We start from the raw sequence: 15,314 nt of genomic DNA, 5'->3' as shown, positions 1-15,314 counted from the left end.
TCTTTCTCCTATGAACCCTTACTTCCTTTTTTGTAGGAAGGTATCCAAGATTATTTGTTTCTGGTAGAATTCTTTGCTCATCTGCTTACAGCAGGGGTCCCCAACTCCCAGTCTGTGGATCGGAACCAGGCTGCAGCATGCCAGAAACTGGCCCGAGCAAACAAATGAAGCCCTAGCCATGGGGTACAGGTAGCACATGAAACCACGCTCCCTCCAGTCCTTAGTGCCCAAAAGGTTGGGGGCCACCAGCTTACAGTAATATACAAGAGAATTTGGAATCCACTTGGACAATGCCCAAAGCAGATATTATGAAGTCTATCAATGAGACTACCAGTATTTTGACAATGAGTCTGGGGCAGGCTAACAGGCTGAGTGGATTGTTCAACTGGTTCATCTCCTTCCTGTGAGCTGTATTTTTCATAACCTTATTTTGTCAGTAGGAAGAGAGAATGTTCTAATACTGTAAGGCAAAGTTCACATTCCTAATGCTTATAATTTCCAGGTTGCCAGTCAAGTGAACGCTCAGTTGGATTCTGTACATATCTATCATTTTGAATAAGCTAAGCCTTTTCTTCACTATTGTTAATAATTTTGACTTTGTGGGAGGATTGCACTAAGAAGTATCCCTGAACTTGGGAGGAAAATCCAACTCCTGCTCCAATTAAAGAAAGAAATGTAGGTTACACTCACATATTGAACACCGGTCATGGCGCTTTGCTTCTCTGTATAAGTTATTTCATGTGATTTTGACACTGAGTTAATAGTTAATAGTATTCAAAGCAAGTTTCTTAAGCATCATTTATTGGTAGCTAGTATCCAGCTACACTAGTATCTAATACCAGCTTTTCTATCTCACTGGCCTGCTTGAAAATTTAATTGGTTTACTTTGGCTCATGATTTCAAAAAGTGGCAACTCCAAATGAGGTATCAGTTTCAGACATTTTTCTTTAAAGTGACCATAGAGAAATGATTAGAATGTTTCAGAATTGACTATGCATGAGGTTTTCAGAGAACCTTTTTAACCTTTTGAATTGAATGGAAAGTGTTTCCAAAGTCCTCTCTTTATTACATGTTCTATGTTCCTACAGCTGACCTCATTTGCACACTTGGCAGGCTAAACACCTCCCAGTTTCTGTGTTTTATTATTTTCCCCATTTTATTGAATTTCTGCATGGATCACACTGACATATTGACAGTGAGAAAAACCTCTTGTGTATAAATCCATATATTTTGATCATACTTTAGGAAAGTATTATATTAGTGGGAGGATTCATGCTTAGTAGACGCATTGGAACGCTGATGATAATTACAAATGCCTATTCTATTCACATATATTCTAATTCTAACATCTCACCCATACATTTCTACTGCTCATTTTCTTTTACAAATGCACATCTAATCTTAAATGAGGCAAGAGAAAATCAGAGTGACAATGTACAAAACAAAACACCGTTCCTGCTCATTTCTTTAGATGAATGTCACTGACTCAGATTCTCTACTAACTTATGCACAAGTCTGATTGAAGTCAGTGGGACTTAGGTATACGTAACTAATGACAAGACTTCTCCCATTATGTTTTATAACATTTACACAGGGAGTTGTTGCCATATGTCCCACATTATGTTTTACTCTAGTAAACTCCTTGAGGATCTGTGTTTTTTCTGGCTAATTACCTTTTGTCATTATTCAAAGGAAGACTTGTAGCTTCTAACTAATAGAACATGCTATGAAGCAAAAGGTATACTGTAAGGTCTAGGAACACAGGAAATAGCTATATTCCCTATTAAAGCAGTTCTCAATCTAAAAATGAATATTCTAAGCCAACTGATAGCACTATTTCTAAGATTTTGCTACTTTAAGATATTAGAAACTAAATCCACTATCTTTTGCATGCAAACAACTATTCTACTTCTCTGCTAATTAATGAAAAATATCTAATCATGGGTTATAGGTAAGCACAGTATAGCAACACTGTGTTACTGCAGCTACATTTTAAGCTGCCTCAAATCTTTAATGGCCCAATTAAAATATAGGAAGATAACATCCCATCCTCCATTATCAGTCTATTAGTTGATACAGTCGACAACTGAAGTGATTGTATTTTAATCTAATTCTGATTTCTTTAATACAGGCAAAACTCAATTGGAATTAGCTTCAGCAATCACAGGATCAATTTGATGTTTTATGTATTGATTTTACTTTTTACACTTGCTAATTAAATATTAAATATTAATCATTAAAATAACAACTAAAGGAACATTAAAGAGGCAAATTAATGCCAAATTTATAAAAGTTTAGGCTAAAATGCATACTGAAATACAGAGCAGAAACAAGAAAAATCATATATTTTGGTCTTGACTATTCAGAGAAAAATTCTTATCACTGATGAAAGTACATGAGAATTAGACAAAGTATTTGCAAAGTTTGTTTAGTAATGAGCTGAATATTCCTTATATATCAGTTTGACACTGATATAAATCATATCATTATATTTATCAATCTCAGATATGACTTATATTTAGCCAATTACTAAATTGAGTCATACTCAAATCTCTGAAAGAAGCTTGCCATAACTGAAGCAAACGTCTTACCTCTTTGAAACAATTCTCCCAATAGTCGTGTTTTGAGGGTTACATTTCTGTTTCATTATGAATTTTATGTCTTGTAAAAAATTATCTTGGTCCCAAGATCTCAAGATGTTCTATGCAGACTCTTCCAGCTTCCCATGAAGCTACCCAAATAAGTTATTTTTATTGAATGGAACACTTGGGCTCCAGAACTCATCTCTGACTGAAATTTGTTTAATTCCATAATTATATTTTCTTAGGCTGAATTGAGCACATTGTTACACATGTTATTGGAAAAAGTGAAAAGGACCCCAATTTTTGAAAGAATGAATAGTAAAATTTCAAATACCAAGAACCACAGTTGAGGCACAATTTATGACTATACTATTCTAGCCAAATGTTCATCCTTCTATACTTATATCCCATCTCCTCTATGAACATAAGAATTTGTTTTGCTTTCCACCACCATCCCCACACACACAGCAATGCCCGAGACAGAATGAACTGAGGTGTAGCATCTAGACCCAGATCACCTTGGCTAAGAATGCACTTGAAACTGGATCTCTGTGGTCTAGACCAATTCTTACTGTTGTCCAAAGACAGCATTTTTAACATACGTCCAATATTTTTTTCCAAGTATATGCCACAGAGGAAGTTCAACAAAGGGGAATATTAGTTATATGTAGTGCCTTTCAGTAGGCCTTCTCATTTATGGATTCCTAAAAGATTAGTTTTGTACGAGGACAACCCACCCCTAAACATTAGAGTTCATAGTCAGATCATGAAAAACAAAATAGGAATGCCCATGTAGTTACGTGTCAAGAGCAAACATGCTCTAGAACCGTGGTGACGAACCTATGGCATGGGTGCCACAGGGCGCATGCAGAGCCCTCTCTGTGGGCACGCATGCCATCGCCCCAGTCCTAAGCCTTCAGCTGGGTTTTATAAAACTTTTTTGCTTTAGGCCTCCACTGCCATGTACCAAAAAAAAGGTTCAATTAATCAATTTCAACTTCTCGTGGGAAAAAAAAGTTCTCGCAAATTTGGAATTGTTTGATTGAACTTTTTAGTCCCACCCAGTGTGCAGCTACCACTGCAGCCACCCCCACCCAATTGGCCACACCCACCCAAAGGGCCATGCCAACCTGGCACCCAACGATACATAAGTGGGTTTTGGGTTGCAGTTTGGGCACTCAGTCTCTGAAAGGTTTGCCATCACTGCTCTAGAACTTTATTCCCACCAATTCTGACTGTTGAGGCAGTTGTGGCAGTTCCAGCTGCCATCATTAGGTGAACCCTTAGTGGGTCGCAATGTCACCCGATTCCATGATCACCGTTTGTGACCTTTTGCCAGCTTCTCCACTTGCATTGTCAGAAGCTAGCAGTTAAGGTCGCAAATGTTGATCATGTGACTGCGGATGCTGCAACAGTTGTAATTGAAAGCTGATTATCAAATGCCCAAATTGAGAGCACATGACTGCAGGGACACTGCAACAGTCACAACTGCGAGGAACCATAGTAAATCCCTCATAAGTTCGAATGGTCGCTGAACGAGGACTACCTGTATTTGAATCTATGCTGTCAGTCTGAAGCTTCCTTTACTCTTAGGCCTTTCTTGGTGCAACTGAAATCACCATAAAATCTGTAGTAAGTGATGTAGGCTCAATAAGGACAAAGCTTGTGAGTGTTCTGTTTGCTTTTACAAGACTATATATTTGGTGCACTGCAGTAATGAATTATTTCTTTCTCATGGAAGTATTTTTATTGTTATCCTTCTGCTTTGTCCCCACCCTTCGGGGTAATGAAAGTGATGTTACGAAAAACCTTCTGCCAAAGAGACTACAGGCACCCATTAAGTGTTGTAGCCTTAGGGAGTTTTAGGTTCACTACATTTGTTTTGACAATCATACATTGTGGAAAGGATCCCAGCAGAACTTGAAATTACAAATGGGAGCAATCTACTCCTCTTACATAAATTGGTTCTGAGTTAATAACTTGGCTCTCCCATGAGAGACTAATTGTCCATTGTCTCTCCATCTGTCTCCTTCTATCTCAATTTGATTAGAATAGGCTAGGTTAGAGCCAGTTGATGTGCATGAATATTGAGATTTAACCAGTAGTTAGTCACTCCAATTTAAATTCTTTTTTTACCTTACCCGAAAATTTTTAAACAAGAAAGCTAATTACTCTAGGCAGCATTCCCCCCCCCTATCATTCTTTTTCAATTCCCAAATATTTTTTATGTTCCATTTATTTCCATCTTCTTTTATGTTTACTTTTTAAAATGGAGATTGTGAAGGGTTTATAGAACATTATCAACTTTCAGATCACTCCTTTTCCTCATTGACAAGATGTCTGTTTTTATCTATAGAAACTCTGGGCCAGGTTGTTCCAAAGATTTTTTTTTTTATTGAAAAGTTTTACAATACAGTTTTCCTTTAAAAAACCCCCCCTTCCCCCACCCTCCTCCCCCCCTACCTCCCCCCTACCTCCCCCCCTCCCCCCTCCCTCCTGGCCCCCCTCCCTCCCCCCCTCCCCCCCTCCCCCCCCGACTTCCCAGAGCTAAATACAAGGTATATATGTATAAAAAAGCAATCATAAACAACCATATACTAGCAATTACAAGTTCTAAAATCCATTACTCTCTAGCTTGTATAGGATAAAACAAGCCTTAGCAATATTAAATATATATAAGAAACTAAAATAGAGAAAAGAAAAAACAAAGCGAAGGAAGACTTATTCGAATGCTACGTAAAACTTCTTAACCCTATACTTGTTCTGGATAAACTCAATCCATTTTCTCCATTCCATAATATAATGTTCTTGCGAATGATCTTTCAAATAGGCCGAAATCTTCGCCATCTCTGCCAGGTCGGAAACCTTTAAAATCCACTCTTGTATAGTCGGCAGTTCCTCTTTCTTCCAATATTGACCTATCAAAAGTCTTGCTGCCGTAACTAAGTTCAACATCAACTTGGAGTCCACAACTGTAGCGTCGACAATTATTCCCAACAAAAAAAATTGTGGGCAAAACTTTATCCTCCGTTTAAAAACCTTCTGCATATTCCACCAGACTTTTATCCAAAAAGCCTTAACCTTTTTACAAGTCCACCATATGTGAAAATATGTTGCATCTTCATCACCGCATCTCCAACATTTAGGCTGATAATTCGGATACATACTTGCAAGCTTTTTAGGATCTAAATGCCATCTATAAAACATTTTGTAAAAATTCTCTCTTAAATTTTGAGCTTGTGTAAATTTTACATTCCTCACCCAAATCAAGATTATGTAAAGATCCACAGTGCTGAGAATGGGTTAGTATGCAGATATTGTCTCATGCCTATGTAAGGATGGAGGTTGGCTACCCTTAATCTCTGTTAGGGTCTGCCTTGCATTGCTAAGGTAATATAGAAAGCCTTCAAAAATCTCACTTGGTTATATTTTGTTACTTGCATTATATGGGTAGGAATCACCACAGATATTCCTCAGCTTATGACTATAGAGGACTCTGCCCATTACAGTTGTAAATCGTGATAGGTGTAAAGTGGGTCATTATATGACTGGACCCATTTTTATAAGTTTTTTTGTGGTGATTGTGGCTGTAAAGCAAACTCAGTGGTTATAAAGCAAACCTATTAATGGCCATGGGCTATTTTTGCTTAAAAAACAGAAGTAAATGACATAGTGGTCCACTGGTTAGAATGCAATATTGCAGGCTAACTCTGCCCAGAGTTTGATCCTGACCATTTTAAAATTGACTCAATCTTCCATCCTTCCAAGGTCGGTAAAATGAGGACCCAGATTGTTGGGGTCAATATGCTGACTCTGTAAGCCTCTTGGAGAGGGCTGTAAAGCATCGTGAAGCGGTATATAAGTCTAAGTGCTATTGCTAAAATATCAGAAAGTGCAGTCACATGACTGCGGGATGCTGCAAACAGCTGTGAAAGTGGGCCAGTTGCAGAATGCTGACGTGGTCACATGATTGCATGGGGCGAGGCAGTTGTGAAATCTTCAGAACTGGATCATAAGTACTTTTTTTTTGCAGGGGCAGGCTCCATTGTAACTTTGAACAGTCACTAAGAGATCAGTCATAAATCAAGGACTACCTGGTGCATCATATGCCTTGCCCCTTTGGTGGAATTCTTTAATTTAGCAGAGAAATCATAGAGATTTCTCTTTGAATGGGTTACTGGATATGAAGTTTTCATTCTGGTTCCACCAAAACATTACGAGTCTTCCATTAAGGAAGGCTTTTACTTCTCTCCACTTACAAACTATGCCTTCAGCTGATCTCATAGGAAGATTATGGAAATGGCCAGCGGTCAATGCCTTTTCTCCATGGGGCAGGCCATTCACTATGTCCTCTGTTATCCTGTCTATAATAAGAGGAGGGGAAAAGATGCCAGATGCAGAACGATCGAATTATCTTCCTGTGCCCATGATTTGTATTTTAGCAGCCAAGTTGTTACTGTTGCTCTGCTCTCTTTTAGACTCAGAAAATAACTTTTTATGTTCAGAATTGGTTTTAGTTCCACTTAATTTCTTTATATGGCTTTTTATTCATGCTGCATTTCTTTGTATTACTATTAATTTCCCTCTCTTTTTATATTATACTACGTTACTATTACCTGTGGTAAAATAATAAGCTTAATACTTAAATACATTTTAGCATTCGCCTTCAGGAAATGAGATTTTCCCCATCTACAATGTTGTACAGGACTTAAAATATATGGCTATATTATAATTTTTAAAAACCTATATGAGATATAATTTTGGAAGAGTTTTGAATTCAAAAAAGAACTGCTTCTAGTTTGAAACACTTTAACAATGACTAAAGGCAGCTGTTGCGAATGAGAATTGGACCATTTCAACCATTCAGTTTAGAACCTTTGCACATAAAGACGTATTTTCAAACGCATTTGACCACAGGGTACACATTTATGAATATACTCGATCAAAATGCATTATATTTAAACTAAGCACCTCAAGTCACTGTAGTTTAAAACTGAGAATATTCCTACAAAATTCAGAGAAGTATGAAATTTGATGAACGATCGTGTCTGATGCCTGCAGTGATCCAGGTGCTACAAGTTGGGTCAGTTAACATCAAAATTCACCCCAAGCACTTCTAGGAGAGATTACTCATCTGAATTCACCCCAAGCCCCCCTGCCACCCATCCCTGAAAGACTTTGAGATGTGGCAGAGTTTTGACTACAGATTATTTCTAAATAAATATTCAGAGTATTTTTTTTATTTCTGCTAGAAACCTTTGAGGGAACTGGTAGTGTTATAGTGTGCTCAGTTCCACTTATTAAATAAAGCTATGCAAAGCTTTGGTAAATGACCCAACTTGAGCATTCTAATTCTTGAACATGGCATTTTGCAAAGCATGTTACCATAAATAAAGCATCTCTCCCTGCAGCATTAAAAAACTCATGCCTTCCAGAAGAATTACTACACCTCCTAATTCTATCCTTAACTCTAATCCTGGTTCTCTGTGTGCACAGCCTTTTGCTGTGAAGTTCTTTATGTACAGACTAAGTGTTATTCAACCTTAGCAACTTTAAGATGTGTGGACTTCAACTCCACAGTTCCCCAGCCAGCCTTTGCTAAGGTTGAGAAACACTGCATTAATGATTCAAGGAGAAATGCTTTGCCCAGGCCAACATAAATCAAGTCATGTCTATTCCCCCAAGGCCCCCCCCAGATGATGGCAGCTTCTAGTCTCATAGCTTTCTTGAACCTTCTCAGGGCCTCCTTGCCTGGAAGGCCATAGGAGATAGGATAGTTTGTGAGAAGCCAGTGCCAGAATGTGAGGCAGTTACTGATTGTTGCTTTTATTTTTATTATTGTATACTTCTTATATTGGACTGATGTGTTAAATACATGAATGAGAACATGCAAGGAAGGAAGAAGCTTAGCATAACAGCAACTTCAAATCTTTTGCACAACCTTGAAAATAGTTTAGAGCTGCCATTCATTATTTTATTATACCCATAATATAAAAGTAAAATAAATAATTTTAAAAAAACCTCAGTGAGTACCAGGCATCTGAATAGAGGTGAGTTTATTTTAGACTTCATCAACACTGGTCTCTTAATATTAAATGGATATTTAATCATTTCTAAGCATTTGCTTTTCATTAGTATTTCAACTTTTTGCTTTTAGTTTCATCCAGACTTCCTGAGATCCTAGTGTTGGTCACCTTTGAGCTAATTTCTTAGATAATTCATAACAATCTGTGACTATTTAAGGGTGGGGACCTATTAAAGAATAGCAAAAAATCAGGATGTTTTGACCTATTCAGTCCTTGAAGTAGCAAAAGAGATATCAAATTCTGGGGCAGTATTGAATTCAGATAGCTGGCTTAAGAAAGCTCTAGCAAAGAGGAAAAGAATTTAAAGATAAGAATCAGAAGAGGTTAACTGGTTCTTTGATGAGTAAAAGCAAGGAAAATGAAAAGTTGATAGCCTACCATCTTCATAGCCTCCAGAAATGACCATTTCAAAGATCTAGGGGGAAAAATGAGGTCATTTCTCGCTTCTGAGGCCTCTAGCCAGAATAAAAATAAAAAAATGATGCATGAAAATAAAACAGGGCCCTCAAAATGAAAGAAAAGTATATGAATCTCTTCACGAAAAATTTGCAAATATCTAAGTGTGAGTTTTATTTGGAGCTTGAGTCCAAGGCCAGAAATCTCTGTCTCTTTTATGATTGCCCTGATCTATATTTCAGTAAAACAATTGATTGTAAGCCACCTGCAAACTCCCATATATAGATTATGCAGAGCCAACATTCATAATCCATACAATTTTCTATGGCTGCTGTGATGTTACATCCCAACACTACTCAACTCCATTAGCTTTGCTTTTTGTTAGAGAATAGAAATAAATTCTTCATCATCAAGTTTAAACATTTTAATATTTACATTGCTTGCTGACAGATAGGGAGAATGTCACTTTAGCCCTGGTTAATCAGGTGAAAGCATCTTAACCCAGCATCATGCAGCAGGAGAGAGAGAGTCTTCTCATTTTCTTGTTCCTCTGCGGTTGTAACATGGAGGCATAGTGCCCTTGATCCAGAGGTAACAATGAGTCTTCAAAATTAACAGCTCTTCTTGATATCTGTCCTCCATGAATTTATCAAATCTTTTAAAGCCATCCAGGTCAGTACCATCACCTTCTGGTAATGAATTCCACAGGTTAATTATGTCCTGTGTGAAGAAATGCTTTCTTTCGTCTGTCCTATGGTAAATCTCATTCCAGTTAGTGTAACAGATTGTGTTAAGGCTGGAAAATTAATGGAAGGGAAAGCAGACATAAATAATGAAGCAATAGAGAGTCCCTTGGTAATTTGGGGTTCTTTTTAACTGACTACAGGGTTAATTTAATATTTTTTAATTTGGTTCTTAATTTTTGTATTTTGGATTTTTAATTCCCTGTAAACCGCCCTGAGTCCTCAGGGAATAGGGCGGTATATAAATATAACTAAATAAATAAATAAATAAATAAATAAATAGCTTATCTTATAAATGGGAACTCATCTTAGGTCAAGAAACCTGTAAAGAAACATTTTGAATCATTCAAAATGGTTAATGAATTGAAATATATATACGGTATATATATATATATATATATATATATATATATATATATATATATATATATATATATATATATATAATATAGATGATAGATAGAATATTTAGACATGCTATAAATTATAGTATGTTTATATAATAATAATAATAAGTTGGAAGGGACCTTGGAGGTCATCTAGTCCAACCCCCTGCTCAGGCAGGAAACCCTATACCATTTAAGACAGATGGCTGGCCAGTCTCTTGTTAAAAACTTCCAGTGTTGGAGCATTCACCACTTCTGGAGGCAGGTTGTTCCACTGGTTAGTTGTTCTGTCAGGAAGTTTCTCCTTAGTTCTAGGTTGCTTCTCTCCTTGACTAGTTTCCATCCATTGCTTCTTGTCCTGCTTTCAGGTGCTTTGGAGAATAGCTTGACTCCCTCTTCTTTGTGGCAGCCCCTGAGATATTGGAACACTGCTATCATGTCACCCCTCACCCTTCTCTTCATTAAACTACACATACCCAATTCCAGCAACCGTTCCCTATATGTTTTAGCCTCCAGTCCCCCAATCATCTTTGTTGCTCTTCTCTGTACCCTTTCTAGAGTCTCGACATCTTTTTTACATCGTGGTGACCAAAACTGGATGCAGGTTACAGGTATGTGTAGAGGGTGGAGAAAGGGTATCTGTCATCACATTTGATTTTGCCCAGCTGTGTGGCATTTGACAATTAGCCTCGTTGTATGATTTCTGTTTGTAAAGTTTGTCCTCTGTACTTTATCCATTCTATGCATAATTGTATTCATTTTCATTGTGTCTCCTTCAATTTGCTTTCTTTTTCTGGCTGCCAAATGGTCTCCAGTTCCTCATAAGGAAGTTGTTAAAAGTTTTGGTTAACCTACTTTTTCCAGGCCTTTTTTATTATTTTCCAAATGTGATTATGAGAGCTGTGCAAAATATTCTAGGTAGAGACATACTTTGATCTGCATAGAACACCTTTCTAACCTTGACAATTTTAAGTTGTGTGGATTGGGGATTTCTGGAAGTTGAACTCCACACATCTTAAATTTGCCAACACTGGTATAGAGAATCATAATGCTAGCAAATATATTTCCAGTTTCTTTCCTAGCCTATTAGGAATGTGGGATTTCCATTTGTCAAAGATGGCACACACCTAAACAATATCTAAATAGAGCTATTGTTAGCTATAAATCACGGTAAGGTTCTTAGCCCAGTGTGCCTGGCCAGAATAGGATCCAAGCCAGAAATATAAATATTTTTTTTATTATGCATAAGTAAGAAGATAGTTCTCCCACAAGTACCAGGTGAGAAAAGCCTTACAAAGGGGAGAGAGAAATCACTTTATATGGAATGTGTTCTTCAATTGGCCAGTATTACTTGAGTCATCACGCATCCAGAGAGCATTCCCCCCAATTATACATGTATCAGTTCATAGCATCCCACAATATTCTGAGCATAATCTTGTTAATGACCAATTGAATATTCAGGAGGTGTGGTTTTACATTATAATGAGTTTTCAGGTTATTAAAATTCAACTTTTTCTGCAGTCTTTGCCTTTAGCTAGCCTAAACTTATCAGAGCTCCACATTCCTCATGAAAAATATACTATATACTTCAAAGAACCAGATACATTAATCAAAGGTCCTCCTTGTTAGTGAAAACAGTTACTCAAAGAGGCCCCTTCTCTTGCTCCCATTATTCCCCTATCTTCCTGCTCCCATCACTCTCCTCTATGATCCTAATGTGTTTTTCTTGGTTTGTTGGAGATAATGCTGAAATACATGAAGTTATTTTTCTCTCCAATGTCCCTCACTTTACACTTATATACGTTAGACCTCATTAACCATTTGATTGGCCATTTACCTTGTTTAAAGATACCTTTCTTCTGCTCTTCATAACCATTTGTGGGTTTTGCCATCCTGAATTGACCAGTTAACAGTTTCTCTCTATTGTCAGTTAAGATAATTAGAAAGCAAAAGTCCCAAAACATAATCTTGACAGACTCCACTTTTTACTTCTCTCCATTGAAAACTGCCCATTTAGTCCTACTCTTTTTTCGTTGTTATTAAATCACACAAAAAATGGATCCTCTTGTCCCATGGCTGCTAACGTTGCATAGTAGCCATTTGTCAGAGCATGTAGAGTTTTATTGCGCTGAGATAACCCAGGAGTAAACACAGTAAACTGGTCTATATTAAATGGTGGTTTATCTTAGACCAGGGGTAGGCAACCTTGGCTCTTTTATGACTTGTGGACTTCTACTTCCAGAATTCTTAAGCCAGCCATGCTGGCTCAGGAAACCTTGGAGTTGAAGTCCATGAATCATAAAAGAGCCAAGGTTGCCTACCCCTGTCTTAGACTATCTACAATATCATACACCAGGAACAATATACATACATGTTAATGCAGCAGTCTCCAACTCACAGCAGTTACAGCAGGAAACAATAGAGAGAGAACACATCTGCAGAGGCTTCCCTTTTATACAAGCCTCTTAAAGAGATACAGACCCTGCTTGCTCTTAAAGAGACATAGACCCTGCTGAGTCATTCCCAACATTACATCATACATTACATCAGCTGGTTAGCTTCTAAAGCATTACCTTGACACTGTTGATGAGGAAGTTTGTGCTCTAGGTCAGGGGTGTCAAACTGCCAGCCCATGGGCCAGATGCGTCATGCCAAAACCATGCCTACCCTATTGCCGGCAATGGAAAAAAAGTCATGATACATCGCAACACATCACATGACGTTGCGAGTTTGACACCTCTGCTCTAGGTTGTAACTACATCCACAAAAATCACTTAATTGACAGGCCTGTTGATATTCATAAAACAAAAATCTAGAAAGTTAATAAGGCAAAATTTATTTTGACACTTTACCTTGATGCAATCTTATATTTTAATATATTGTTCTTGCTAATTGGAGTGAAAAACATTTCCTTCAACATATTGGAAGTATAGTTCAAGATGTCTTTAGCTGCCACTATATAGCAATGTTGGAAATCAACCCCCATTTGTCATTTGAGTGAGGAACCTATTTCTCAGCAATATGTAGGATAATTCATATTAATAATGTAGTGCTTCCATATTAATGTAGTGCTTCGACTTCGTATTTGGTTTCAAAGCTGAGCATAGAATACTGGCTTGGTAATAATATTGTAGTATTAACTGACCAAGTCATAAAAATTTTCATTAATCTTTTTGATTATTTACTCATGAAGGGCAGAGGTTAAAAAGGAACTATGTTATCATTTTCTTTGAGATAATTTTTAAAATACTCTGGCATGTGTGAAAAGGGTATCTTTCATAGCAGAGCTGTTTTGCTTTCTTTATGCTGTTGTAAGTGGAGCTACCTTTTAGACTACAAGCATTAATCACCTTAAGCAGCATCAGTACCTAAATATTCAACATCTAATAACTTGGATCTCAAAAAAAAATGTTTTGTAAGTTCCAGTATACTGCCAAGCAGATCTTCTCTGGTCAGAAAACAGTCACTGTGTGAATACTTGTATTACCTCTTATATCTACGAACTCATTTTGGATTACTTTAAGACTTGTGGAAGCACTATGGTTCATATATCCTCTTAGCTTTGAATGTTAGAATAATGAATGATGACTGCTGAAGATTGGAGAACATATATTTACTGAAACTGCATTATTTACTGAAATGCATTATTCTCTTTTGCAGGAGGGGAAGACAGGAAGCTACAATATGTTTCCATTTTAAAAAGCCATGATATATTCCAACAATATACCAATTTTTGCTAATCTCATTATGCAAAAATAAACTTTAGCCATTCTACTACCCCTATGCCAGATGGGATGCGTCAGTGGACTGCCTGATTGAAGAAAATTCATTTTCCCCTTGGTTATGGGAAACAGAGGAGGAGAGGGATATAATTAATAATTACTCAGATGTTTTTTGATACATGCAATGGTTCAGTTTAGTTAAACTTAAGAAATGACCGGAACCATTCTTATCACACAGCATTTGACAAAATAGCTGATTGATGATGATGATGATGCCATGTTTTTAATTCATAGAGGTGTCAAAGTGATTATTACTGGACCTCCTCAAAAGGATTTCAGTATTATTTGAAAAATCCGTGGATCTAAAGTGAAGTGCTGCTGGTGCTATTTAATAAGTTGTGATTGATATTTGTATAATCATTTGAAGGGAATGGTGAATGATTTACTAATTTTTAACCTGCGGGATTGAAACAGCAATTAAAATTGTATGATACCCTAATATTAAAAAAAGAGAAAAAGGTACCAAAACGGCATCTGAAATTGCTTGCAATTATTTTTTCTTAGGTTAGCAACATTTGCGCTAGTAACCAAAGATCCTTTAGCTTGCAGTTTTCTATTCAACTTTGGAATTACTCAGCATTGTCAAATTTGTTCTAATTGAATGCATGGTATCTTCTGTAGCAGTTTTCCAATTCTGCTATGGGAGCAAGGCAGTAATATTGTATTTTAGGAGAGGCATAATGTTATATAAGCCCATTGGAGAAGTTTTTCCCCCCAATTATTTTGGTAAAAGCTCTTCAGCCAGTAATCTATTGATCACTTTCTTCGATATCCCTTTTGTTGCATTGGCTCTAGCATCTATATTGGGAAGAGAAGTGCTGATCTACTCATATTTGCTGGACACGGATACCACCTTTGACAACACCAATACTTACACTGGAAACCTTTACAAAAGAGGAAGAAAATTACATCATGTGGCTTCAGTGTGTCATTCTCCCACCCCACCTCCAATTTGGGAGATATTGTGAGATTTTAAAAGTTAAAATAGAAGTCTTAAGAAGTCTTACAGAGGCTGATGTTGTTGTGATTCAGGGTCAGCCTGTGGGTTCGGCAGTTGGGTCGGACGACTCAGAGGAGGAGGAGGGGGGTGTTGAAGACCTTGCTGAGGGGGTTGAAGATCTTGCTGATGAGAGCCCTCAGCCAGGCCCCTCCCACTTGGTCACCACAGAGACCCAGCTGTGTGAGCCTGACAGCATGGATGAAGATGACCCACAGCTGGCCCTGTTCAAGGACGCCCGACGCAGGAGGCAGTCAATTAGGAGTAAACAGAGGAAGGCAATGGGGCTTCTTGGAAGGAGGCAGAGAGAAGCCATGCCCTGAACTCTATATAAGGGGAATG

The sequence above is a fragment of the Vipera ursinii genome (genome assembly GCF_947247035.1).
Source record: "Vipera ursinii genome assembly, chromosome: 1".
Classification (NCBI taxonomy): domain Eukaryota; kingdom Metazoa; phylum Chordata; class Lepidosauria; order Squamata; family Viperidae; genus Vipera; species Vipera ursinii.
This window is presented reverse-complemented; position numbering follows the sequence as displayed.